A 27,736-nucleotide genomic window follows, 5' to 3' on the forward strand; every position below is an offset into this window, starting at 1 on the left:
GGGCCGAACCAAATTTTTGCTTACAACATCAAAATTCAGTGACGAGTCCAATCAAAATAATAAAAATTGGAGTTCAAATTTAAAATCGTATTTCATGAACAGTCAGGGAATTTATATTTCAAGTTGGATCTTGTCAGCTTTATCTTCCCTCTACTCAGTGATAAAATGCCTATCTTACATATGGCAATACATCAAGGTGAAAAGACTGTATCAACTGTACATATAACATCAATGCATTTCTTCATTTTTCTGATTCTCTTAGCCATGTTTCTCATGGTTCTGATCTTTGAAAGGCATCCTCAATCACGTCAACCTTTTCCTTCCCTTATTCGCTCCCCAACTGTATGTGCCAAGAAAAGAATGTGTTTTCTTCCTTTTCAAGGCTGTTGAGTGAGACATTGATTTGACTGAAAGAAAATTGTTGAAAACGCATCAAGCAGTGGGAAACATTAAGCCAATTTTTTGTAGCGATAGATGGCATATGCCCGTAAGTATGCCAGTATTAGTTAATATTCAAAAATAATTACACTTGGCGAACAGCCATTTAGGATTTTGACTGGCATTTGATCACATCGTTTTCTCGTACTAGTTTTCTTGTCCCAAGGTCACTCTTGTTATCATAAAATAACACCAGAAAAATTACTGCATTCCAAACGAAACAACATTTTTATTCGCTATTTTGAATAAGAGCAAATTAAAATGGAAGTTTCTATAAATGATTGTTATTTGTGATAAAATGAAGCTCTTGTTTTCCTTATAACAGGGGGTCAATATTGGCGATTTGAACATTATTCCAATTTAGCATCAAGCAATGCACAATGTGTTTATCAACGAGATGCTGAGCAAATTGTATGTCTCCACTCTGTTCAAGGGAAATTTGGATAGTTTGTGTCAACCCAAAACTAACATTGCAGCAGCTCAAATCAACTACTCAGTATTTTCTCCAGAGTGCAAGTGAATCATTGGAATTAAGACTGATGTAAACAATGAAGGATTTTTCCAAGGGAATTGTATAATTCAGAAAGCAACTTTTACAATGCTAAACCAAGGTATCTTTAGCTTTAAATTTGAAGGCACACTGCTTCAAAGAGGTTTCCAATGTACGAGCCTCAAAAACGTGACACTAGTTAATGTGACAATTTGAAACCCTGCTCCAGTCTACAGTTGGTGAATGAAAGTTCTGAGTTTTTATTTGACATCAAATGAACATGCATCTCAAAAGAATCAAAACCACCCTCCTGCTATTGACAACCAACCACCATTTCAGGAACATAAAGATGATTGCTGCTTGGAAACCTGTGTTTCCTTATGCAGCCTTGTAAACTGTTAATTAGCCTGTAACTGTATATGCTATAAAATATTTTTCTAGAAAATAGGAGGGATGAAAACAACTGTCCACGTTTTCCAAACGGAGCACATTTTATCCTACTTATTTCTAGCTGTCTTCACAATTTGTAAGCTATTTACATAGTAGTCATAGAGTTATACATCACAGAGACAGACCCTTCCATTCAACTCGCCTGTGCAGATCAAGTTACCTGCCTGAGATAGTCCCATTTGCTTTCATTTTCCCCATATCCCTATACAAGTGCCTGTCTAAATGCAGATCAAACATTGTAATTGTACCTTTGTTTGCTCATAGCATATACCAACCACACAATATGTGGAAAAGGTTAGCCCTTGGGTCCATTTAAAATCTTTCCACGGTCAATTAAAAACTATACCCTGTAGCGACCATAGAGAGTGATCCTAGTCGTCGAACCCTCAGATTGGCCAGCAAGGTCACGTGTGGGTGCGACCGTAGGGATTGGTCCAGAGAGCGACATCGCTGATTGGACAGCGTTGTCATGTGCGCTTTTGGCGCCCGAAAAGAGTCAATTGGGGGACGTCTTCGAAGAGGACAGTTAGTTTTAATGGTTGTCTGTAATCTTGTTAAGAAAACTTTGTAATCGAATATTGCTGTCGCAATAAACTTCTTCAACAAAGAACAAGTTTCCAGTCATATTGGTGACCCCGACGTGATCTGGGCGATCACCGACCATGAATGGACACGACGCCCCGTTGTTGGCTGCTGCGCCCGGCACACCAGAGCTAAGCACGGTCAGCGTTCACCTTCCATCGTTTTGGACACATCAACCACAATCTTGGTTTGTCCACACCGAAGCGCAGTTTCACTTAAGAAACATCTCGGCAGATGCAACAAAATACTACTACCTCGTCAGCGCTCTATCGCCGGAGACGACCACATGCGTGATGCGGTTCATCGTAAACCCTCCCGCGGAAGACAAGTACGAGGCCATGAAGGCACTGTTACTACGAACCTTCGGGTTCAATAGGCATGACCGAGCTAAAAAACTTCTGCACCTACCGGATCTCGGAGATCGGCTGCCGTCCGTTCTCATGGCTGAGATGTTAATGCTAGCAGGTGAACATACGGATTGCCTCATGTTCGAGCAGGCATTCCGAGAGAAGCTTCCCGAAGATGTCAAACTTATGCTCACGGATTGTTCTTTTAAGGACCCCGTGGCATATGCAGAAAAAGCTGATGCGCTCATGGCGTCCAAATCGAAAGGAAGCGGTTCGATCAACAAGGTCTCGACATCAGTGACCACGCCACAGCGACATCAAGATGGCGCCGCGTCTCCCGCCATTTCTCCAAAAGCCCGCCAAAAGGATCCGCACAAGCGCGGCTGGTGCTATTACCATCTACGATGGGGTGGAGAATCCCGCAACTGCCGCTCACCTTGTACCTTCGCGGGAAATGCCTCGGCCGATCGTACATAGGGGCAGTTGTGATTAGCCAGAACCGACGCCTCTACGTCCGAGACCGATTCACGGACACAGAATTTTTGGTGGACACGGGAGCCATTGTCAGTATAGTGCCGCCGACCGACCTTGAGACCAGATCGGGTAAGACAGGTCCTACCCTCATCGCGGTTAATGGCAGCCCCATCCGCACGTTTGGTACGCAGAAGATGTCCCTGGTTTTAGGCCTCCGCACGTATGAATGGCATTCATTATAGCAGACGTCAGCCAAGCGATCCTAGGCGCAGATTTTCTCTGGGCCTTTTCACTGGTCCCCGACGTCCGCGGTAACGACCTCCGACCCTCCGCCAGCGATGAGCCCGTTGCTCCGACAACCGCCACCCCGCCCAGCCCAACTGTCCAGGCCGTCGTCGCGGCCCCCGACTCATATGCTGAGGTCCTGGCGGAGTTTCCAGAGCTGCCTATCCAGCGTTTCGACGCCCTTTCGGCCAAGCACGGCGTTGTCCACCACATCCGCACCGAGGGTCCCCCCGTTTTCGCTCGGGCCCGGAGGCTACCGCCTGACAAGCTGGTGGTGGCGCAAGAGGAATTTAGGAAGATGGAGGAAATGGGAATTGTCCGTCAGTCTGACAGCCCGTGGGCCTCGCCGTTGCATATGGTCTCCAAAGCATCTGGGGGGTGGAGACCATGTGGCGATTATCGGCGTCTCAACGCTGTCACCGTGGCTGATCGCTACCCCATACCGCACCTGCAGGATTTCTCGTCTGGGCTGGAAGGTGCGGTGGTGTTCTCCAAGATCGATTTGGTGCGAGGATACCACCAGATTCCTGTGCGGCCGAAGGACATACCAAAAACTGCCACGATCACTCCGTTCGGGCTGTTCGAATGGTTGCGCATGCCTTTCGGTTTAAAGAACACGGCACAGGCTTTCCAGCGACTGATGGACCGTGTGGGTCGGGGTTTACCATTTGTGTTTATTTATTTAGATGACATCCTGGTCGCCAGCCCCTCAGTGCAGGAACACCTTGTCCACTTGCGGACTGTATTCCAGCGGCTCCAAGACCACGGGCTCATTATCCAACCCTCCAAGTGTCAATTCGGCCTCCCTTCTCTCGATTTTTTAGGGCACAGAATCACCCCTGCCGGCGCCACCCCTTTGCCCGAGAAGGTGGAGGCTATCCGAGCATTTCCCAGGCCCACCACAGTGAAAGGTCTGCAGGAGTTCGTAGGTATGGTTAACTTCTACCATAGGTTCGTCCCGGCAGCTGCGCGGGTCATGCGCCCGCTCTTCCAGTGCCTTGCGGGTAAACCTGTAGAGTTGATATGGTCCCCGGCCGCGGAGTCGGCTTTTGCAGCAGCTAAGGCAGCTTTGGCAGACGCCACCATGTTGGTCCACCCAAGCGCCTCCGCCCCCACGGCCCTGACGGTTGATGCGTCTGACGTGGCGGTGGGTGGGATTTTGGAGCAGCAGGTCGGTGGCCTTTGGCAGCCCTTGGCGTTTTTCAGCCGGCAACTGAGTTCGGCTGAGCTGAAGTATAGCGCCTTTGACCGAGAGCTTCTGGCCTTCTATTTAGCTGTTCGTCATTTCAGGTATTTCCTTGAAGGCCACCCATTTGTGGCCTTTACGGACCATAAACCATTAACTTTTGCTTTTTCCAAATTGTCCAACCCATGGTCGGCCCGCCAGCAGCGGCATCTGACTGCCATCTCCGAATTTACCACCGATGTCCGTCATGTCGCTGGTAAGCTTAATGCCGTTGCTGACGCCCTGTCTCGGCCGGCTTTTTCCCCCATTTCAGCGGTGGACTGCGAGGTGGATCCCCAGGAGTTTGCGGAGGCACAGCTTCTGGCTGATACCGCCTCGGCATACCAGTCCACCACTTCGGGGTTGAAGTTGGCTCAGGTAGCCTGCGGATCGGAAGGCACAAAAGTCTGGTGTGATGTTTCCCTTCCCCGTCCCAGGCCGGTAGTGCCGCCCTCCCTTCAGCGCCGGGTTTTCGATGCCATTCACGGGCTGGCCCACCCGTCCATCCACTCCACCTCTGCTTTAGTAGCCGCTCGGTTTGTGTGGCATGGCCTGCGTAAACAGGTAGCTGTTTGGGCCCGTTCCTGCGTTCCCTGCCAGACCGCTAAAGTCCAGCGCCACGTCCAGCTCCCGGTACAGGAGTTTGAGGTCCCAGCGGTCCGTTTTTTCCACATTCACATGGATTTAGTAGGGCCCTTGCCTTCCTCCCGGGGCTACACCCATCTCCTCACGGTGGTGGATCGGTTTACCCGGTGGCCAGAGGCTTTCCCATTGTCAGATACCTCTGCTGCCTCTTGTGCCAGGACTTTGGCCCTCCATTGGGTAGCACGTTTTGGGGTTCCGGCTGTTATTACCACCGACAGGGGGCCACAGTTCACTTCGACCCTCTGGGCCACGCTAGCAGAGCTGTACGGTTCCCGGTTACAACACACTACAGCGTACCACCCCCAGGCTAATGGGCTTGTGGAGAGGTTCCACCGTCAACTCAAGGCGGCCCTCAGTGCGAGGCTAGAAGGCCCGGACTGGGTAGACCAACTTCCCTGGGTCCTGGGCATCCGGACTGCTCCTAAACAGGATCTCGGTGCTTCGTCCGCGGAGCTAGTATATGGCTCGCCACTTCGAGTACCCGGGGATTTGCTTCCGGAACCCTCCTGCCAGCTGCCTCCAGTCCCGTCAGTCTTAGCATCGCTCCAGGCACGTGTGGGTTCCCTGGCCCCAGTTCCGACTTCACGTCATGGGTGTCCCATGGTACACGAACCACCTGCCCTGAAGGACTGTGAGTTTGTATTTCTGCGTAAGGATGCCCATCGTTCCCCGTTGCAGAGGGTCTATGAAGGGCCGTTCTGGGTTTTGCGTAAGGAGACAGTCACCTTCACCTTAGACGTGGGCGGCAGGAGTGAGCTTGTCTCGGTGTCCAGGCTTAAACCTGCGCACTTGGATCCTGATCGCCCAGTCCTGGTCGGCCAACCACCTCGGAGAGGCCGGCCTCCGGCAGTTCCGATCAGTCCAGGACCCCTCGCTCCGGCAGTTCCACCAAGTCCGGAATCCCCTGCTCCTATGCTTCAGGCTGCCCCTCTCCTTACTCGTTCTGGTCGCGAAATCCGACTCCCTGCTAGGTTCCGTACCTCGGGTTCCGGGGGGGGGGGGGGGGTCATGTAGCGACCATAGAGAGTGGTCCTAGTCGTCGAACCCTCAGATTGGCCAGCAAGGTCACGTGTGGGTGCGACCGTAGGGATTGGTCCAGAGAGCGACATCGCTGATTGGACAGCGTTGTCATGTGCGCTTTTGGCGCCCGAAAAGAGTCAGTTGGGAGACGTCTTCGAAGAGGACAGTTAGTTTTAATGGTTGTCTGTAATCTTGTTAAGAAAACTTTGTAATCGAATATTGCTGTCGCAATAAACTTCTTCAACAAAGAACAAGTTTCCAGTCTCGCCATAACCCCCTAGTTTTAGACCTCCCTATTCTGGGGAAAAAGATTGGGACAATTCACCTTATCTCTGCCCCTCATGTTTTTATCTACCTCGATAAGGTCACTCCTTATGCTTCAAGGAAATTAAGGTCACTCCTGGACCTCATACGCTCCAGGAATATTGTTTTACTTGATAGCAGTGGACGTACTTAAGCGTGAACAAGAAATTAAATATAGAAACATAGAAGCATAGAAAATAGGTGCAGGAGTAGGCCATATCTTTTATTTTTCAAATGTGAAATACAAACTAAAAGGTTAGGCACCTCTTTTTGTTTGCTTCACCTAAAATCTTGTACCGACCATAGGAATGCTTCCAAGCTACAACAACAAAGGCAAATAATACAATTTATTTTTAAATAAAACTCTTATCAATTGAGAGTAAGAATCTCCTCCTGGCAGTGAGAAAACACCAAATATTTTACCAGTACGGAATTGTGCTGTATGAAGTAAAACATTGTAGGCACAAAATATTGTGTTAGTATAACTTCACAGTATTAATAACTGACTGACGGCAATCTGTTAAACCATATGATGGGTTGATCATTTGACTTTAAATGATTAACTTAGTTTAGCTCTTTTGCTAACAGGACTGCACAAGATTGAGAAATTATTTCTGTACTATCTCTAATTAAGTAAAGATTAATCATTCTCAGATTGAATTTTCTGAAGTATCCTTGTAGACAAAATATTAATCTCAGTAATAATCTATTTGTAAAATTATGCATGTTACGCATCATTCCTGCCTGAAGCAAAGTTGATCAAAAAAATAATTAGAACTCTATTGACATAAACATAATATTTGTGTTTAAAAGAGAGCAATTTATCATCAAATATTAACGTACCAATAAAGCCCACATTGATGGGTATGTCAAACTCATTCTCTCCACGAACCACAAGCAAACTACTCTTTCCTCCATCTAACCCATTGATCGTCAGTTTCAAATATGTGCATGAAATCTCTCTTAGAAACAAAGAAAAATAGGCGCAGGAGTAGGCCATTCAGCCCTTCGAGCCAGCACCACCATTCAATAGGATCATGGCTGATCATCTAAAATCAGCGCACCGTTCCTGCTTTTTGCCCATATTCCTTGATTCCTTAAGCCCCAAGAGCTAAATCCAACTCTCTCTTGAAAACATCCAGTGAATTGGCCTCCACTGTCTTCTGTGGCACAGAATTCCACAGATTCACAACTCTCTGGGTGAAGAAGTTTTTCCTCATCTCAGTCCAAAATGGCCTACCCCTTATTCATAAACTGTGACCCCTGGTTATGGATTCCCCCAACATCAGGAACATTTTTCCTGCATCTAACCTGTCCAATCCTTTAAGAATTTTATGTTTCTATAAGATCCCCTCTCATCCTTCTAAATTCCAGTGAATACAAGCCTAGTCGACCCATTCTTTCATCATTTGTCAGTCCCGCCATCCCGGGAATTAACCTGGTGAACCTACGCTGCACTCCCTCAATAGCAATAATATCTATCCTCAAGTTAGGAGACCGAAATTGCACACATTACTCCAGGTGCAGTCTCACCAGGGCCCTGTACAACTGCAGAAGGACCCCCTTGCTCCTAAACTCACATCCTCTCGCAATGAAGGCCAACATGCCATTAGCTTTCTTCATTGCCTGCTGTACCTGCATGCTTACTTTCAGTGACTGTACAAGCCAGGTCTCGTTGCACCTTCCCATTTCCGAATCTGACACCATTCAGATAATAGGAAAAAAACCCTGCAGATGTTGGTTTAAATAGACACAAAATGCTGGAGTAACTCAGCGGGCCAGGCAGCATCTCTGGAGAGAAGAAATGGGTGATGTTTCGGGTCGAGACTGATGTCAGGGGAGGGGACCCGCCCATTCCTTCTCTCCAGGAATGCTGCCTGACCCGCTGAGTTACTCCAGCATTTTGTGTCTACCATTCAGATAATAATCTGCCTTCCTATTCTTGCCACCAAAGTAGATAACCTCACATTTATCCACATTATACTGCATCTGCCATGCATCTGCCCACTCACCCAACCTATCCAAGTCACCCTGCAGCCGCATAGCATCCACATCGCAGCTCTCACTGCCACCCAGTTTTGTGTCATCTGCAAACTTGGAGATGTCACATTTAAATCGCTCGTCTAAATCATTAATATATATTGTAAATAACTGGGGTCCCAGCACAGAGCCTTGCAGCACCCCACTAGTCACTGCCTGCCATTCTGAAAAGGACTAGTTAATTCCTACCCTTTACTTCCTGTCTGCCAACCAGTTCTCTATCCATGTCAATACTCTACCCCCAATACTATGTGCTTTAATTTTGCACACTAATCTCTTGTGTGGGACCTTGTCGAACTCTCAGACCCTATCATATTCTAGAGTATTTACTTTTCATCTTATTCATTAAGAGTGTATATAATGTTGACTCACTGCTCTCCACTCTAACTCTGTCCCAGCAGCCTTGTCTCATGGTGGATTTGATTATTTCCTGTAACCAGCTCTTTGATATTTTCTGATATTTGGTCACACGATTTAAGCAAAAATGGTATGATTGCATGTATCATCTACCCCTTGATGTTCTGAGGAGCTGGTGTTGTGTGTTTACTTGAAACCTTTGCCCAGAAATTAAACACTGTAATAAAACTCCTCAATATATGGGAGATGCCAAGCTGAATAATTCTATAACAGACAAACCCCAAGGGTCCACACATCCAAGGAAATATCCATCATGTATTCTACCTTTTGAAATCCAGAATACATTGTGAGAGTGGGTGAGGATCTTGAAGGGAAAGGTCAAGGGCTTCAGTTATAGACAGAAAGGACTTTATATGTCGGAAGGATCATAGAGGGAGGGGGTGGAATACACTCAAGTGCTTGAAAGTGGCGTGTAAGAACTTAAGACAGATTCATCATGGCAAGCAGTGGGATACAATGATGAGAGCATAATAATTAAATTGGAGGTTGGTTGTAGGGATAATTTGTGGACAAGGAGGACAACAGTTGAGCTACAGATCAGTGGGGAGGTAAGTCAGCCTTGGAGTCAAGACTTTGCATTCAGAGACTTGAAGAAAAAACACCACAATTTATGGGGTTTTGCGCAAAGGAACCTACCTGAGATAGGTTCCCTAAGCCAGGCTGAATGGACTCTTAAGCATTGTGAAGACGTGTTTTTACATAGGTGGCCAATGGCACCCTAACCATAGAAGTGTCAGTCCTAATCATTATGTATATGCACTAGGACCTCCATATATTAGTGAGTCATGCACTGGGGACCCAGTCGGTCAGTCATGGACTTTGTTGTGCTTTTAAGAAACTCCTGATTTACCCTGACACATGATTTACTATTAAAATTCAATTGCAATCTGCATGCCCATCCTACATCATGAGATAGGCCAACACCTATAGCTGATGGAATTCTCATTATGAAGTCAGGCAGGGAAAACCCCAGCATTGATAATAAAATCCAAGTAAAGGTGATCTGTAATTTGTTAATAATTATATTACCATAATATAACTATTTCCCCCCCTGTGGGTCAAAGGAGGTCGCAGGAAAGATACTATTTATATTAGCTCAGCTGGGATGCTTGAAGAAAGCCTGGTGACTCGCATCCTGTCACCCATCGTATAGATGTAAAGAGAGCAACTAAAATGTACCAATTATCATGGATATTAAGAAAAATGGCAAGAGTTACAATTAAGCAAAGGCTCTGAACAGAATAGCATATTCTGCAGTATTTTTGCAACAGCAACTCAAACATAAAATCAAAGATAGACACAAAGTGCTGGAGTAACTTAGTAGATCAGGCAGCATCTCTGGAGAAAAGGAATAAGTGACGTTTCGGGTCAAGACACTTTTTCAGAACCTCACAATTCAGACCCAACCGGGATTACAGGTAGTCTGAAGAAGGGTTTCGACCCAAAATGTGACCTATTCCTTTTCTCCAGAGATGTTGCCTGACCTGCTGAGTTACTCCAGCATTTTGTGTCCATCTTTGGTGTAAACTAGTATCTGTAGTTCCTTCCCAAACATATAATCATGTGGTTTTCTCAATAATTAATTGGCATGACAGCAGCTAAGACGTCGCTCTACAGAATAACTACTTTACAAGGTAAATAGATATGAGATTAAGACAAAAGCCATTCAGTCCATTGTGCACTGTTGCACCATTCTCCTGAATCACAGCCATTTATGCCATACCTCCTTCACTCTTGCATTAATATTTCCTGAAACAGCTAAAAATATCTATGAATATCATTCACTTAGACACCAAATATTCCATAGTCCACTTTTTGGGGGGGAAAGCAGGTTAAGTTTTTTTTATAACTATTGTGGGGAGTAAGCATTTCCAGATTTCAAAATGGTTAGTTCTAATATAGTTTCCCTTTACTGAATTTTCTTATCAAAGGAAATAATTTTATACTCCCTAATGAACATTTTTTAACATTGTAAATCCTTCAATTACCAAACATTTTTTTCCCAGAATGAGAATAGAAACATGCATTTGTCCTTGAAGTTTAACTCCCCAAGATCAGGTTATGTTATGATGAATCTAGGCCTTTCAGTGCCTCTTCCATGGGGTATGGAACCTCAATTGAACCTAGTATTCCAGGCAGGGGATAACAAAGGTTGATTGGCTGAACTTTTACTTGGCCACGCATTGCATCCTAATTTTCTTAGATTTATGGCCAATATCTTAGAGTTTTGTATTTATTATATCCATATAATTGTTCCAATTCTCATTCTTTCCCTAAATTCTCAATTTTCAAAAGTAATGGAATTTCTAATTTGGTCCAAAGTTAACTATCGCAAACTTCTTTTTAAGCCTATTTGCCACTGTTATACCAGTCATTAATCTGTTTGCACCCCTTTCTAACTTTCAGCACCTGTTTTTAATATCGACTGTCCCTTCTAATTTAAAGTAATCCTTCAGAGTTTAAATCTTTTTTGAAATCTGTTGTAATCCTGCTTCCTCTATTGAGTCAGGCCAAGTAAAGTAGACTGATATATTAACTTCATACAAGCCTCACAGTATTTAACTCAGAGATCATGACCCAATGCTTTCAAAAGAAAAAAATAATGAAGTGGGAAAAAAGTACTGTGAATTTCTGAGTTGTAAGATTCATAGTTTTGGGGAAAAATGGACTGCAACTTTTTCAAAAGACAAAATCTATTTTTTTTTTCATGCAAACACAAGGTCTTTGCTGAAATTGTCAGTCGAGTTCCTGACCTCAGCTGGAGAAATCTGTTTGGAAAGATGGGAATCAGAGGTAAGATAGCTCCCTTAAATGAGATATTACAATTTAAATTTTCAGCCACAGAGGTTCAAGCGATTTTGGAGAAGTGGCAGCTCTTGAGGATTACACTGCAGAAGTCATTCCTTGCGGGGGGGGGAATGGTTGATTTAAAAAAATAAAAATAGAGATTCACTGAACTCAAAGTTACAACTTTTAACTTTATCCATTTTTGTGTTGGATTTTCCAAATAATCTTCTGGTAAATATTTATACATGTTTACATAAATGAATAAACAGAGCAATTTTTTTAAATCAGAATTGGAAACTATGAAGTTACAAAAAATGAACCCTCCTTGCATTTCTACTTGGCTCCCCTACAGTTCTGGCAGAGTACAGTTTGCTTTTTTTAAATTTTACCCAATCTCCTTTACAACTAAATGTGTTGGAAATTATCAACTGCAGAGAAGAAATCAAGCAAAGCTTCCTTATGAAAAGAACCTAAATAATATTCAAATAAAACCTTGTATGTTCTTTCCCAGAGCAGCAGGTACAGTGCCCTCAATAATGTTTGGGACAAAGACTTATCTTTTATTTATTTGCCCCTGTGCTCCACAATGAGATTTGTAATAGAAAAAATCACATGTGGTTAAAGTGCACATTGTCAGATTTTAATAAATGCTATTTTTAAACATTTTGGTTTCACCATGTAGAAATTACGGCAGTGTTTATACATAGTCCCCCAATTTCAGGGCACCATAATGTTTGGGATATAGCAATGTTATGTAAATGAAAGTAGTCATGTTTGGTATTTTGTTGCATATCCTTAGCATGCAATGACTGCTTGAAGTCAGCGATTCATGGACATCACCAGTTGCTGGGTGTCTTCTCTGGTGATGCTCTGCCAGGCCTGCATTGCAACCATCTTTAGTTTATGCCTGTTTTGGGGGCTAGTCCCCTTCAGTTTTCTCTTCAGCATATAAAAGGCATGCTCAATTGGGTTCAGATCGGGTGATTGACTTGGCCACTCAAGATTTGACCATTTTTTAGCTTTGAAAAACTGCTTTGTTGCTTTAGCAGTATGTTTGGGATCATTGTCTTGCAGTCGAATGAACCGCCGGCCAATGAGTTTTGAGGCATTTGTTTGAACTTGAGCAGATAGGATGTGTCTATACACTTCCGAATTCATTATGCTACTACCATCCGCAGTTGTATCATCTGTGACGATAAGTGAGCCAGTATCTTCAACAGCCATACATGCCCAGGCCATAATACCCCCACCACCGTGTTTCACAGATGAGGTGGTATGCTTTGGATCTTGGGCAATTCTCTCTCTCCTCTATACTTTGCTCTTGCCATCACTCTGATATGTTAATCTTCGTCTCATCTGTCCACAAGACCTTTTTTCAGAACTGTGGTTGCTCTTTTAAGTACTTCTTGGCAAACTGTAACCTGGCCACCCTATTTTTGCGGCTAACCAGTGGTTTGCATCTTGCAGTGCAGCCTCTGTATTTCTGGTCATTAAGTCTTCTGCGGGCAGCGGTCATTGACAAATCCGCACCTGACTCCTGAAGAGTGTTTCTGATCTGCCGGACAGGGGTTTGGGAATTTTTCTTTATTATAGAGAGAATTCTTCTGTCATCAGCTGTGGATGTCTTCCTTGGCCTGCCAGTCCCTTTGCGATGAGTAAGCTCACCAGTGCTCTCTTTCTTCTTAATGATGTTCCAAACAGTTGATTTTGGTAAGCCTGAGGTTTGGCTGATGTCTCTTAACAGTTTTATTCTTGTTTCTCAGTTTTATAATGGCTTCTTTGACTTTCATTGGCACAACTTTGGACCTCATGTTGATAAACAGCAATAAAAGTTACCAAAGGTGATGGAAAGAATGGAGGAAAGACTAGGTGCTGAGAGCTCTCTTATACCTACATTAAACACACCTGAGCAATTAAACACACCTGAGCAATTACAAATGCTTGTGAAGCCATGTGTCCCAAACAATATGGTGCCCTGAAATGGGGTGAACTATGTATAAACACAGCTGTAATTTCTACATGGTGAAACCAAATTGTATAAAAATGGCCTTTAATAAAATCAGACAATGTGCACTTTAACCAGATGTAATTTTTTTTCTATTACAAATCTCAAATTGTGGAATACAGAGGCAAATAAATAAATGATGTATCTTTGGTCCAAACATTATGGAGGGCACTGTATGAAGCAATACCTGATGAACATTATGAAAGTTTACAATGTTTTCACATTGATTCATAAAATTCAATTAAGTAGATCTGATCATAAATCATACTTGCGTTCCTTTTCTCCAGAGATACATAGACAATAGGTACAGGAGTAGGCCAGTCGGCCCTTCAAGCCAGCACCGCCATTCAATGTGATCATGGCTGATCATCCACAATCGGTACCCCGTTCCTTCCTTCTCCCCATACCCCTTGATTCTGCTAGCCCTAAGAGCTCTATCTAACTAGCTTTTGAATGCATCCAATGAATCGGTCTTCACTGCCTTCTGAGACAGAGAATTCCACAAATTCACAACTCTGTGTGAAAAAGCTTTTTCTTCATCTCAGTTCTAAATGGCCTACCCCTTATTCTTAAACCGTGGCCCCTGGTTCTGGACTCCCCCAACATCGGGAACATGGTTCCTACATCGAGCATATCCAATCCCTTAATATGTTTCTATAAGATCCCCTCTCATCCTTCTAAATTCCAGATGCTGCCTGACCTGCTGTTACTCCAGCATTTTGTGCCTATTTTGCATTGATAGTATGTTTTCCATGTCATACAGCATTTAATCACATCAATCGTTCTGTAATCCATGTTTAGAAATATCCAGGGAGAAATTTGTCCAAATGATTCAAAGATAGTACGGGGGGCTCCAATGAGGGAGATAGTAGTTCAGGAGTGCTCTCTAATTACATTGCTTTCTTCGCATTAGTTCAATTTAAAGATAATTTCGTCAAGTGTCACAGCCCAGTACCCTGGATGTGATTCAAGGTTTCCTTTAATCTACTTGCTTAATTGCTGTCTCTTGAGTCCCCAACCTCATTTCATACCACTTACACAACTGACCCTCACCTCTCCAAACCATCTCCTGCCCCCCCCCTCCCCAGGACCTGATCTACCAAGTACAACGATGATGTGATCCCTTACTCAGCAACCCCAATTTCACATATCAACCTCTACCCAATTTAGAAAACCCCTCCTCCAATTCACCAACTGACAACCATTCCTCTCAATCAACAACCAATCCTGCTCACCACAGACAATGCCCCAGACAATGATTTCAATTCCTTTACTGAGCAGCCCCCAAATCACAGCATGTCACCTTTCACGATCACTACTTAACCCAGCAACCTCACTACCACCACTCTGCCACCTCATTCTCACCACAATAGAACTGCAACAAGGATTCCAGAGACACGAGTTTAAAGTCCACCATGGCAGCTGGGGGAATTTAATTTCAAATAATCAAGTAAAACTGGTACTTTGAATTTTTTTGCCTCGGTAACAATGAGCCGAAAACTACTTGATTATCCCACATTATCAATGGAGATACATCATTTGATCTTTTACCTCTTCCCTTCCCACAACCAACCTAAACCACAACATCAGCTTTTCCAGCAACTTATTTACAATGTTTCCAATTCGGTTTTCACAAAGTGGTCTTCTCTGCGTTGGAGAAACTAAACACAGATTGTGGGGCTATTTTCAGAACACCTACATTCAGTTCTCTAGGCTGCTCTGGAACTTTTAAATGCCTGTTACTATCATTTTCCATTCCACTCTCATACTGTCCCCTCCTTTCCTGGCCACCTTCAGGGTTCAAACCAAGCTCAAAACTAGCTCTAGGTCACACATTGCGGTCTTCGGCTCTTAATATTAAATTCAACTATTTCAGATAACCAGCTGTTCCTGTTTGTGTCAAAATTGGCCGCGTTTGATGAAAGATCATTTATCTGCAACCGTAACTCCGTTTTTTTTTACCTCACAGAATCCATCATGCACCTCTACAATCAATTCTGTCTGTTTGATTATGTGTTACCATACCACGATCATTACTTGATGTAGCTAATGCTGGATGCAATTTTCCTACTCATAAGTAGGAAACATAAGCTTGCTCGTCATCAGCATTAGTCACTCAGTTCAGGTGTAATGCGAGTAGTCATTCCCACCTGACCAGCTTCAAATATTATTGCCAGTGATGGAAATGGGGGGGTCCGCAGGGGGACAGCGTTCACCTAATTTTCAATTTCCAGCTCGGGTTTAATGAGTACAGCAGAAAGATTCGAGTCGTTTATCACTTTATTCAACTCAGACGAAAACGATTTGTTAACTGCCACTGTTAGCGCTTGTTAACAGCCAGTAGTTAACAGGTAGTAGTTATACAATGTGTCATCAATATATCGATCCACATTCCTCAGTAAATGTAATTGTGTTTTGACCATGTGTTAATGACACCGCGTCCCTTTGAATAAAATTCAAGGGAGAATTTCTTAAACTCACTGTCAAGGCTACCGGACCGCGAGCAAGGGCTCAGGTAAAGTCACTTTATTATTATTATTAAAAAGTTATTTTATTATTCCACGTTATTTTATTTGCCACTCTGCCGCTGGGCCTCAGTTGTTTCAGTTAACTTAGAATGGATGGGGAGAAAATTAAATAAGTAGTACCAATAGTTTTTTCCAGTCTAAATCGTGAGTGAATATTTTATTGTGGGTGGTTTTATTTAGCAAAACAATAGTGCAAGCGGAAATATTTTATTATTTATATCACTATCAAATTTTTTAATATGTCACTATCAAATATCTATAAATTTCAGATTTGTGTACCCCTGTGAAAATGAGCATACTGAGATACTTTAAAAGGCAGCGTCTTCAGATCGATGAAGAAATAAATGATAATGAAAACACAGCCAGAAAAGAAGGTAAAATTACTTGAAAATGATAACGTAACTGATGCAGCTGTTTCGTCTGATGCTGCATGTGAAGACATTTCAAAAGATATTGAAAAATGTGATCTTCCAGACTGTTGGACACAAGAAATGTACTTAAACAAAAAGAAAGAATATCCCTGGCTAATTGTTAAAAACAGAAAACTAGGATGCAGCAAGTGTCATCTTGGACTTGAACAAACACAAGGAATTCATTTGTCTCGTGAGTGGTGCAGTGTTAATGTAGTAGGAGTGAGTGATGACAAAGCAGAACAGTTAATGAGTTTAAGAAAAAAGATTTTTAAGCACAAAAATAGTGAAGCTCATATCAGATGCCAAAAAATCAATGAAACAGCTGAAAAAAAGCAATCGAAAGGTACATGTCACTGAAAAAGGACAAAGCAAAAACAGGTTGAGTTTTTAGAACTGTATATAATATTGTACACAAAGGTAGGCCCTACACAGATATGTCTTCTGATATTGAACTGCAAGAAAGAAACGGCAGCGACTTAGTTCTGCACTCTCGTAAGTCATGTGCAGATGTTTCTCACCACATAGGGAACCAGATGCGAAAGACAGTGGTGGAAAATATAATTTCAAAACCATCTAAAATGTCTATTATGATTGATAAATCTACTACTATTCATGGGAAAACTGTTCTAGTAGTCTGCTTGAGAGCAGCAGTTGGTGAATCTTCCCAACCTATATCATTCTATTTTGACTTAGAACATATGAAACTTGGTGCAAATGCAAAATCTATATATGATGGGCTTCTAAGGTGGTTTTTCAATACAGTACCTAAAAGAAAATGTGATATCACTTGTAACTGATGGTGCATCAGTAATGTTAGGACAAAATGCAGGGGTTGCAAAACTATTTCTTGATGATTTCCCTAATGCAACTGTTTGGCACTGTGCCAGTCACAGGCTTGAACTCAGTGTAGGTGATGCTATAAATGAAGTTGCAGGTTTGAATCATTTTCAGATATTTTGTGATAAATTGTATTCCTTGTATCATAGGTCTCCTAAGAATCAGGATGAGTTAACTGCATGTGCTGAGGCTCTTCACTGTCAATTGTTGAAAATTGGTCGTGTTTTCAGTGTGAGATGGGTTGCTTTGTCTTACCGAACTGTAAAGGCAATGTGGCAGTCTTATAAAGCTATTTGGGAGCATTTTGGAAAAGCACGCTGTGATGCTTCAAGATCTAGTGCAGAGAGAGCAAAGTACGAGGGGCTGAAAAAAGTATTAGTCATCAGCTTTCGTAAATAATTTGGGCGTGTTGATGGACAGTTTGCTAAAGTTGTCTGAACTGTCACTTGAACTGCAGAACCGAAATTGTACACTTAGTAAGGCACATGAGGAAATTAAACAGACTATCAAGGTTCTTGAATGTCAAATAGAGAAGCCAGGAAAATTTTATACTCAAGTGGAGAAAGCAACAAGCCAGATGATATTTAATGGAATAAATTTGAGAGCTGGTAAAGTACCTACTATACATAGACAACAGTTTTTGAGGAGTTTGGGCAATAATATGAAATCCAGGCTGCTTGAATCTACAATAGCTTCCAATGACAAATGTAAAAAGTAAATTAACAAGTCAAAATATTTAAATATTAACAATATTCCAGAAGATTCACTTTTTACCTTTGGGGATGATGATGTAGACGAAATGGCAGAACAATTTGGCTTAAATGGTCGGCTTTGTGTCAGAGCCTTCAAGGAACCTAAAGGGAAGATAGTTTCTGCAGATTTTCAGCAGCTGGTAACGGCTGTAACTACAATTCCAGTATCAACAGCAGAATATGAAACAAGCTTCAGTGGCATGAATTTCTGCATGTCACCACAACGTGCAAGACTTCAAACTGATCATCTCTCAACTCTTCTATTTATTAAGTTGGTGGGACCTCCACTGTCAAAATTCAACCCCGAAGTGGCAGAAGGCATGCTGAAGAAACAGGAGAGAGAGAGAGGGAGAGAGGGAGAGAGGGAGAGAGGGAGAGAGAGAGAGAGAGAGAGAGAGAGAGAGAGAGAGAGGGAGAGAGAGAGGGAGAGAGAGAGAGAGAGAGAGAGAGAGAGAGAGAGAGAGAGAGAGAGAGAGAGAGAGAGAGAGAGAGAGAGAGAGAGAGAGAGAGAGAGAGAGAGAGAGAGAGAGAGAGAGAGAGAGAGAGAGAGAGAGAGAGAGAGAGAGAGAGAGAGTGGAAAGTAGCTATGACATATAAATCACAATAAACTATATTATAAATACACAATAAACAAGTTATGCATTCTTGTACACTTACGTGGGGTATGACCGCACATTAAACAATGCCCCCCCCCCCCCTTCCTTCCCAACCTCAGCCTCATGGGCCCTAGAGTACCCCTATTTCCTAAAACCCATTTCTATCACTGATTATTGCCAACAGAGTTTGAGGGGAAAAAACATATCTGTTAAAGCCAATGCAATCTAGTACCTACAGTTTGATCCAGATTAAACCTCAATAGGGTCACTCACAAGACATGAACAACAAAAAATAAGTTCCACTCATCACTTCTATATTACCTTTTTAAATGGCATGGGTCTCATTTTATTGGGAGAGCTGGTCATCCTTGTGGTGCTGTGCCCAAATGGTCACAGGAGAATCTGCTCCTGATTACCAATCATTTTCTTTAGGCAATATAGAAAATAATGTTTTCATTAAAATGGTGGTTTTCCAATGGGATTGACAAGGTCACAATCTTTGGAAGGCTTTTGGCTGCATTCAGATATTTCTACAGGAAAGCAATCCAGAAGCATCTTATAAACTTGTTTTCATGCAAAATGGTGCATTGATAGAAAGAATTAAAGTGCAAATGATGCACAGGCATATTCTATCTTTCTATGTTAGTTCAAACCTTGGAAAATGAGGAGGCTGAGAAGAAATAAAATGAAAATATATGTATTGTTAAAAAGAAAAAAGTTGGATTTACTGATATCAAATTGAGTTAATTTTATTAAGCAAGTTTTAACTCGTCTTCCAAAAGTACGGTGCAACTAAAATTGCTTATTGTTACTTTATTTCTGCAGAATTCAGTATCTTTCCTAGTTAATTGCATAGTACTGCACAATATAATATAAAATTTAATTCTGGAGCATATCACTTTCCAGCTAATAATTTATTCTCTGCTAAAACATTAATTATGGTGGACACTTCCAATTAAGCACAAATTTACCAAATTGTCCCTAAAGCCTAAAAAAAACTACTTCTAATAGGATTAGATGACAAGACCTTATTCTGCAAATGGTCTCCATGGGAACAACAAATACTGAACGTGCCTCTGTTAATAAACCCAATTTTAGTGACTGGGCTCCATCTGGATTCAAAATGGTTTTGGGTAAAGCTGCATTATCCCTTTCAAATGGTCCTTTCCAATAATTCTAGGTCAAATTCATTTATTCAAAAATTAAGCCATTACTGAATTGTGCATACTGCTCTTGACTTGCTTTTGCAGCGTGACCTTCAAAGAAAGCGTACTGTGATCAAACTTAAATAACCGGTAAAAATTAAAATAATCATGTCACAGCATTCTTAAAAATTGCCCACATTGCAACATTATGTTTTAAAGTTGACTTTAAAAGCATGAAGGTGAAATGTAATGTTATAATTAAATTGGCTTATCTCTTAAGTTCCTTAAGCATCAATGCTATTCTAGTAAACTACTGGTCAGTGGGAACAATTTTACTTGGCATACAGAGAAAATGAAACTATGTTCACAATCTTGCTTTACTTGTCATAATAAAGATGGATGCCATTGAGGATCGACATATTAAAGCTTATTAACACATACATATTGACGGTGTTCATGGTCAATTCAAGTCATGCTATTACAGAGATAAGATTATAAGAGGCAGGAGAAGGCTATTCTGTTTGAGTCCTCTCCACCAACATGGCTGATCTTCCTTGAACACCATTTTCATACCTTCCCTTAGTGACGTTTCCACAGTGCTTCAGGATAGAGAATTTCAAAACTTAATCTCCCTTTGATTGGAAATTTGTCCTTATTTTAATACATCCATCAGTTCACGAAAATAACTCCTAGTCTTGATTCTTCAGCCAGGGGATAGATTCTTCAGCCGGGGATACATTCTTTACCTACTCTAACCTTTCCCCCACTGAACGTACAGCCCTCCACGCACTCTGCAGCAACCCTGACATTATCAAACCCACCGACAAAGGAGGTGCCATGGTAGTCTGGCACTCTGACCTCTACCATGCCGAGGCCAGGCACCAACTCTCAGACACCTCCTCCTAGTTATCCTTGGACCATGACCCCCACAGATGAGCACCAGGCCATAATCTCACAGACCATTTTATCACTTCCAGCTCTCTGCCCTCCAAAGACTCCAACCTTATCATTCCCCAGCCTTGCACTGCCGGTTTTATCTTCTCCCTAAAATCCATAAACAGAACTGCCCTGGCAGGTCCATTGTTTCTGCTTGCTCCTGTCCCACAGAATTAATTTCTACATACCTCGACTCCATCCTATCCTCCCTGGTCCGATTGCTCCCTACCTATGTCAAAGACACCTTACACGCCCTTTGTCTCTTCAATTACTTCCCTTTCCAGGCCCCCACTCCTCATCTTTATTATGGATGTTCAGTCACTCCACACCTCCATCACCCACCAGGAAGATCTTAGTTTCTTCCTCCACCGCGGAACCAGCCAATTTCCCTCTACCAACACTCTCCTCTGCATAGCAGAGCTGGTCCTGACCCTTAACAACTTCTTCAACTCCTCCCACTTTCTCCAAATCCAAGGCGTAGCTATGGGCACCAGCTATTTCTGCCTCTTTGTAGGGTATGTCGAGCAATACCTGTTCCAGGTGTACACTGGCTCTATCCCTGAACTCTATCACCGCTATATTGACGACTGCATCGGAGCTGCCTCCTGCACCCATGCAGAACTCACAGAATTCATCAACTTTATTACTAATTTCCATCCTGCACTCAAATTCACTTGAAACATCTCTGATATCTCCCTACCGTTTCTTGATCTCACAGTCTCCATCACAGGAGATAAACTCCCTGGTTAACTCGTCCCCTCCCCATGTACTTTCCCCTGCAGCCGCAGGAGATGCAACCCCTGTCCCTTTACCTCCTCCCTTGACTCCGTCCAAGGACCCCAGCAGTCTTTTTAGGTGGGGCAAGAGGTTCACTTGCACCTCCTCCAACCTCATCTAATGTATCGAATGTTGCAGGTGTGGATTCCAAAATATTGGTGAGACCAAGCGCAGGCTCACCGATCGTTTTGCTGAACACCTCCGCTCAGTCCGCCTAAAACTACATGATCTCCCGGTTGCAAAATACTTTAACTCCCCCTCCCATTCCCACACTGACATTTCTGTCCTGGGCCTCCTGCATTATCAGAGTGAGGCCCAGCTCAAATTGGAGGAACAGCACTCATATTTTGCTTGGGCAGCTTACACCCCAGTGATATGAATATTGACTTCTCTAACTTCAAGTTACCTTCTCCTAGCTAACAATGATCAATTCTACATTTTCCTTGATCTCCACGCCCCATTGATGTCTCGTTCCCTCACCTTACACTTCCTTAACTGTTTATCTCCTCCTCTCCTGATTCTTAGTCTGAAGAAGGGTCTCGGCCCGCAATGTCACCCATTCCTTCTCTCTAGAGATGCTGCCTGTCCCGCAAGTGAGGCAAGATTTGTAAACATTACATAATTTTCTATGAGTGTCAAGTGAAGTTGAATGCGCACAAGCCACTCGGGTCTCTCTGACCACCAACATTGTCTAAGCTAACATCATTGGGAATAACACTCAATAATCCCATGTTTAAGTCTAAGTGAATAAACTCGTATTTTTCCAACTACTAAACAAAGAGGTGCCCCTTGAAGTGAAGACTTGGATTCGAGGAATCAGTGCAATCAGAAAGAGTAAGATCGCTCTTAGATAGATCACCATCAATCACGAGGATTGATAAGCAATCTAGTTTGTTAAAATTGTAGTTTGTTAAAAAATTTTGGACCATGCTTTATTTGATTTAAGCACATGCCACAACATTTGAATAAAATTAGTTCCAAAGCTTTCTTTCACCTGGTTTACATTCTTAAAATCTAATATATGGTCAATAGACCGGGAGTATAAATTAAATTGCTGAGAGATGCAGTATTGGCTCTCATGCATAGAGTTAATTTTGATGTTTTTTTTCAACAAATACAGCTCAAATAATAATGGCATCAGCTAATTTGCTCATTATTTCATATTTTGTGATTCGATTGCAGATTACTCTTAAATCCTTAATGTACATATGACATTAAGTGGCGGCGCCTAACGGCTGCGGCTCGCTAGCAGTCTGTTCGTCTTTTTTCCTTTTTTTGTTGTTGTGTGTCGGTGTTGGGATGGTTTTTGTATTTTATTTTTGGTTGTGTATGTGTGGGGGGTGGTGGTGTGGGTGGGGGGGTGGTGGAAACTTTTCTCTTCCTCACGGCGCGGGGTGCGGCTCGGCCGCGGGGTCTAACATCGCCCGGTGCGGCTCGGCCGCTGGACTTTACGTCGCCCGGTGCGGCTTGGCCGCTGGACTTAACAGTCCCCGGTGCGACTCGGCCGCGGGACTTTTCATCGCCCGGTGCGGCTTGGCCGTGGGACTTTGCATCGCTGGTGCGGCTCGGCCGCTGGACTTAACAGTGCCCGGTGCAGCTCGGCTGCGGGGCCTAACATCGCCCGGTGCAGCTCGGCCGCGGGACTTTTCATCACTGGTGCGGCTCGGCCGCGGGACTTAACATCGCCCGGTGCGGCTCGGCCGCGGGACTTAACATCGCCCGGTACGGCTCGGCCGCGGGGCTTTTCATCGCTGGTGCGGCTCGGCCGCGGGACTTAACATCGCCCGGTGCGGCTCGGCCGCGGGGCTTTACATCGCTGGTGCGGCTCGGCCGCGGGACTTTTCATCGCTGGTGCGGCTCGGCCGCGGGACTTAACATCGCCCGGTGCGGCTCGGCCACGGGACTTAGCTGCGCAAGGCTTGGTCGCGGGGCCTTCCATCGCCCGGCTCGACCGCGAGACGTTTCAGCACCCGGTGCGACTCGGCCGCAGGGACTTCCATCCCCTTGCGGGGACTGTGCGGGTCGGTCGGGGACGAGCTGTCTGTCCGTGGGCGTGGGGAAGAGAGTGGAAGTTTTGTTGCCTCCATCACAGTGAGAGGGTGTTTGGAGTCACTGTGATGGACGTTTGTGTTGGGGCTATGTGTCTTGTGTTCTTTTTTTGTATGACTGCTATGTAGTTTCGTTCGGTACCTCGGTACCGAATGACAAATAAAGCTCTGTTATACTGTTATACATGAATATATTGCACTGAACTTCAAATGAACTGAAAGGAAGCAAATTTACGCAAATTTCCACACCAATTAATTTGAAGTCTTATAATTATGTCTGGATTTTCAAAAAAAATAACATAATCGAGAATCATTGATTTGTTTTCAGGAATAGAAGTTATCTAAAATAACACATGGATATAAAGTAGAGTAGCAATATATCAAGGAGGCCCCAAAGCTCTGCCATTGAATTCCAAACATGTCCAGGTCCCTTCCAGCACTCGATTTGGTTTCCAAGTAGACTCTTACACTTAAAATGATCACAAGAACAGTTTATTCTGTTCAGTTTAAGTATTTTAAAGGGTCAATTTAGTATCATCAGAACAGCAGATTATGATGGAGATGCTCGAAGAACATTTCATGAAATTATGTTTTGGATCATTGTGCAATGTTCTTTAACAGTGAAAAGCAATGAACAAACTGTCTGCCAAGGTACTTGAAGTAAAATATTTTGATATAAGACAAGTAGCAGGCAATTCGATCATGCTGCAAAACCAACCAGAAAATATGTTCTTTACTGAGCACTTTTTTACCTGGTACCAATAAATGAAGGAAAAACAAATGAACTTGTAAAAGGAGCAAGATTGTACACACTAAAGAATTGGACTGCACTCAAGTCATAATTAGATCCCAGTGCCCCGCATCATGTACATCACTTTCAAAGTCACTGACAGGACCTTCATAAACTAATCTACTCATCTTATTAAGACTTGGAAAGCTGTATTTACTGCCTACCAGTTAGTGCATTAGGTACAAAGAAAGGATCAAAATGTTGCCTACTCTGACACAGAGCTTCAAAGATATCTGGGATGGTGAGGAAATCAATAATATATAATCTTGACTTCACAATGAGGTACATTAAAAAATATGCAAAAGGAATTTAAATTTTCTAGTGTTCTTCACAACCTATGAAAAATGAAAGGATATTGATTTGCCAAGCAATGTCCCAAATGAAAACTTCTCATCTGTATTCAGCAAGGAAAAGTACATGGAAGATAATGAGTACATGGATAATGTTTCTTTGGATTTTAGTAAAGCATTTGATAAGGTCTCACATGGTAGTCGAGTTCAGAAGGTTAAAGCAAGGCGAGCTGACGAGGCAAAGGGCAGTGGTAGTGGATGAATGCGTTTCCGATTGTTGTTTAAGTCTTGGATGTGAACATTGGAGATATTAGTAACGTTTCTGAAGGACGCAAAAGATGGTGATGTTGTAGATAGTGGGGAAGTTTAATTAAGGCCACTGCAGGATGCAGATAAGATGGTAAGTTGGCCAAAGAAGATTCAAAATGTTGTCTGGATTGGAGGACTTTAATTATATGGATAAATTGGACATGCTGGCCTTGTATTTCTTTGAGCTGAGGGGGCTGAGAAGTGACCAGACAGAGATATAGATATATAAAAGTTATAAGAGACATAGATAAAATGGAAAGTCAAGATATATTTCCCATGGTAGGGGAATCAAAAACAAGAGGCCATAGGTTTAAGGTGAAAAGGAGTTTTTTTAAAGCTTCTTAATTTTTATTTACAAAGGGATTAGCTGATATTTGGAATGCATTGCCAGAGGAGACAGACACACAAACAGGCAAAGCAAAAAAGTACACTGTCTTGATGTGAATAAAAAGGTCAACATGGATGTTTCATTGGTTGAAGGAGGATGGTAAGGGTTAACCAGGTAGATGTTCCTTGTTAATATTTGACCTGATGCCAGAAGTTTCATGGGGTCTCAAATTAATGTTGAGGACTCCACGGGCCATTCTTTAATTTACCATTGTATCTCCACTTCTAATGAACCAGTCCGGGTTGTGAGACAAGGCATTCTCTAGTTGCAAGATACAATTTTTGTGAGCATCATAGGGCAGGCAATCTACCATTCTTGCCCAATCAGATTCTATATGGAGCCAGACATATTGCAATATGGCCAACATCAAAATGTCCTCGTAATATTCAATCATTCCCATTCTGGAGCTTGCTCCGTTAGTCAAATAACATTATTGTTGGTCTTTTACCTCAGATACTGTCTTCCTGCTCTATTCCCTTCTCTCTTCATTCCTTTAACTATAGAGAACCACAAAGCCACAGAAAGTTGGGATGTCATGGTGCAACTTTACAAATCATTCTTGGAGAATCGTGTGCAGTTCTGGTTGCCTTACAATGGGAAGGGTAGGATGGAGCTGGAACGGATGCAGAGCCAACTCTCCAGGATTTTGCCTGGAATGGAAGACTTTATCCATTAGAAAAGATTGGATCGGCTAGGTTTGTTTGAATGATGGATGTTGAAGGGTGACCTCATGGAAGTACACAAAATTGTGAGAGGCACAGATAAATGATTAATTGAAAGACACAACATGGAAACAGGCCCTTTGGCCCACCAGGTCCACGCTGACCATCAATCCCATTCACACTAGTTCTATGTTATCCCAATTTCTCATCTACTCCCTACACATTAGGGGCAATTTATAGTGGCTAATTAATCCACAAACTCACTTGCCGTTGGCATGTGGGGAGAAATCACAGCACCCGGAGAAAACCCATGTGGTCACAGGGAGAATGTACAAATTCCATACAGACATCAAGATCAGGATTGAACATAGATCTGACGCTGTGAGCCAGCAGCTCTACCAGCTGCTTCATCCAAAATAGTCAGAATTATTTTCCATACTAGGGCTATCAAAAACAAGAGAGCATAGGCATGAAGTGAGGAGTTTTGAACTAGGATCCAAGGGAAAGCTTTCCACACTGAATACGGTTGATATACGGTACTTACTGTCAGAGGAAGCAAAGGCAGATATCATCACAGTCTTCAAGATGCATATGAACCGGCAAGTGCAAAATATTTGCATGTTCTTCCTGCGTTTTTTCCCCCCTCAGTACTTTGGTTTCCTCCCACATCCCAGTCATGCAGGTGGTAGGTAAATGGACCACTATAAAAATTGTCTCTTGTACATAGCTAGAATATGGGGAGATTTTAGACGAATGTGGGGTGAATTAAATGGGATGAAAGTTGGATCAGTGTAATTGCGTATTTAATGGTCAGAGCAAACTAAATGAGCCAGACTAAATAATCGGTGTCAGTGCTCTATGGCTGTATAACTAATTTTAGCCCACTCCTTATTTTGGGAATGTAGCCTCTAGATATTTAGCCAGAAGAATATCCTCCCGGAAGCTCAATGTTGTGCACTCCAAAACAATGTATGCATTTCAAGGTCAGCATCTTAATGTGCTAAATCCTTGCCTAATCATTCTCTCCAGTTTTCCAAGAACCAGTCTGTTTTCCAGGAACCAGTCTGGTGAATATTTACAGCAAATATACCTTGAGGTTGAGGAAATAAAAATTGAACATGATACTCCATATTTCATGATGGCATGCTGGAGTTGTAATTAGACACCTTGTACACTCTTGTACACATATCTCTTGCATCGGAGATGTCCTCATTCTTTAGGGCGGGTTCCCTTCTTCCATCATAGATGAGGCTCTCTCTAGGGTCTCCTCGATATCCCTTCCTCCCCCTTCCTCTTCGTAACAGGGACAAAGTTCCCCAGTCCTCACCTTCCACCCCATCAGCCGTCACATACAGCACATAATTCTCCAACATTTTCACCACCTCCAACAGGATCCCACCATGAGCCACATCTTCCCATCTCCACCCCTTTCGTCAGAGGCTGTTCCCTCCACAACTCCTTGGTGAACTCGTCCTTTCCCACCCAAACCACCCCCTCACCAGGTACTTTCCCCTGCAACCGCAGGAGATGCAACACATGTCCCTACACCTCCCCCCTCGACTCCTTCCAAGGACCCCAATAGTCTTTTCAGGAGAGGCAGATGTTCACTTGCACCTCCTTCAACCTCATCTACTGTAACCTCTGTTCCAGGTGTGAACTCCTATATCTCGGCGAGACCAAGCGCAGGCTCGGCAATTGTTTCGCTGAACATCTCTGCTCAGTCCTTCTAAACCTACCTGATCTCCCGGTTGCTAAAC

The 27,736-nt window shown here is 43.1% G+C and overlaps 1 protein-coding gene across 1 annotated transcript in view; it reads right to left on the bottom strand.

Moving 5' to 3' along the window:
- The window catches only part of pebp4 (phosphatidylethanolamine binding protein 4), a 271,180-nt gene that overhangs the window by 180,345 nt on the left and 63,099 nt on the right, over positions 1-27,736 (bottom strand). The window lies entirely within an intron of this gene.

The sequence above is a fragment of the Rhinoraja longicauda genome, chromosome 36, assembly GCF_053455715.1.
Source record: "Rhinoraja longicauda isolate Sanriku21f chromosome 36, sRhiLon1.1, whole genome shotgun sequence".
Lineage (NCBI taxonomy): Eukaryota > Metazoa > Chordata > Chondrichthyes > Rajiformes > Arhynchobatidae > Rhinoraja > Rhinoraja longicauda.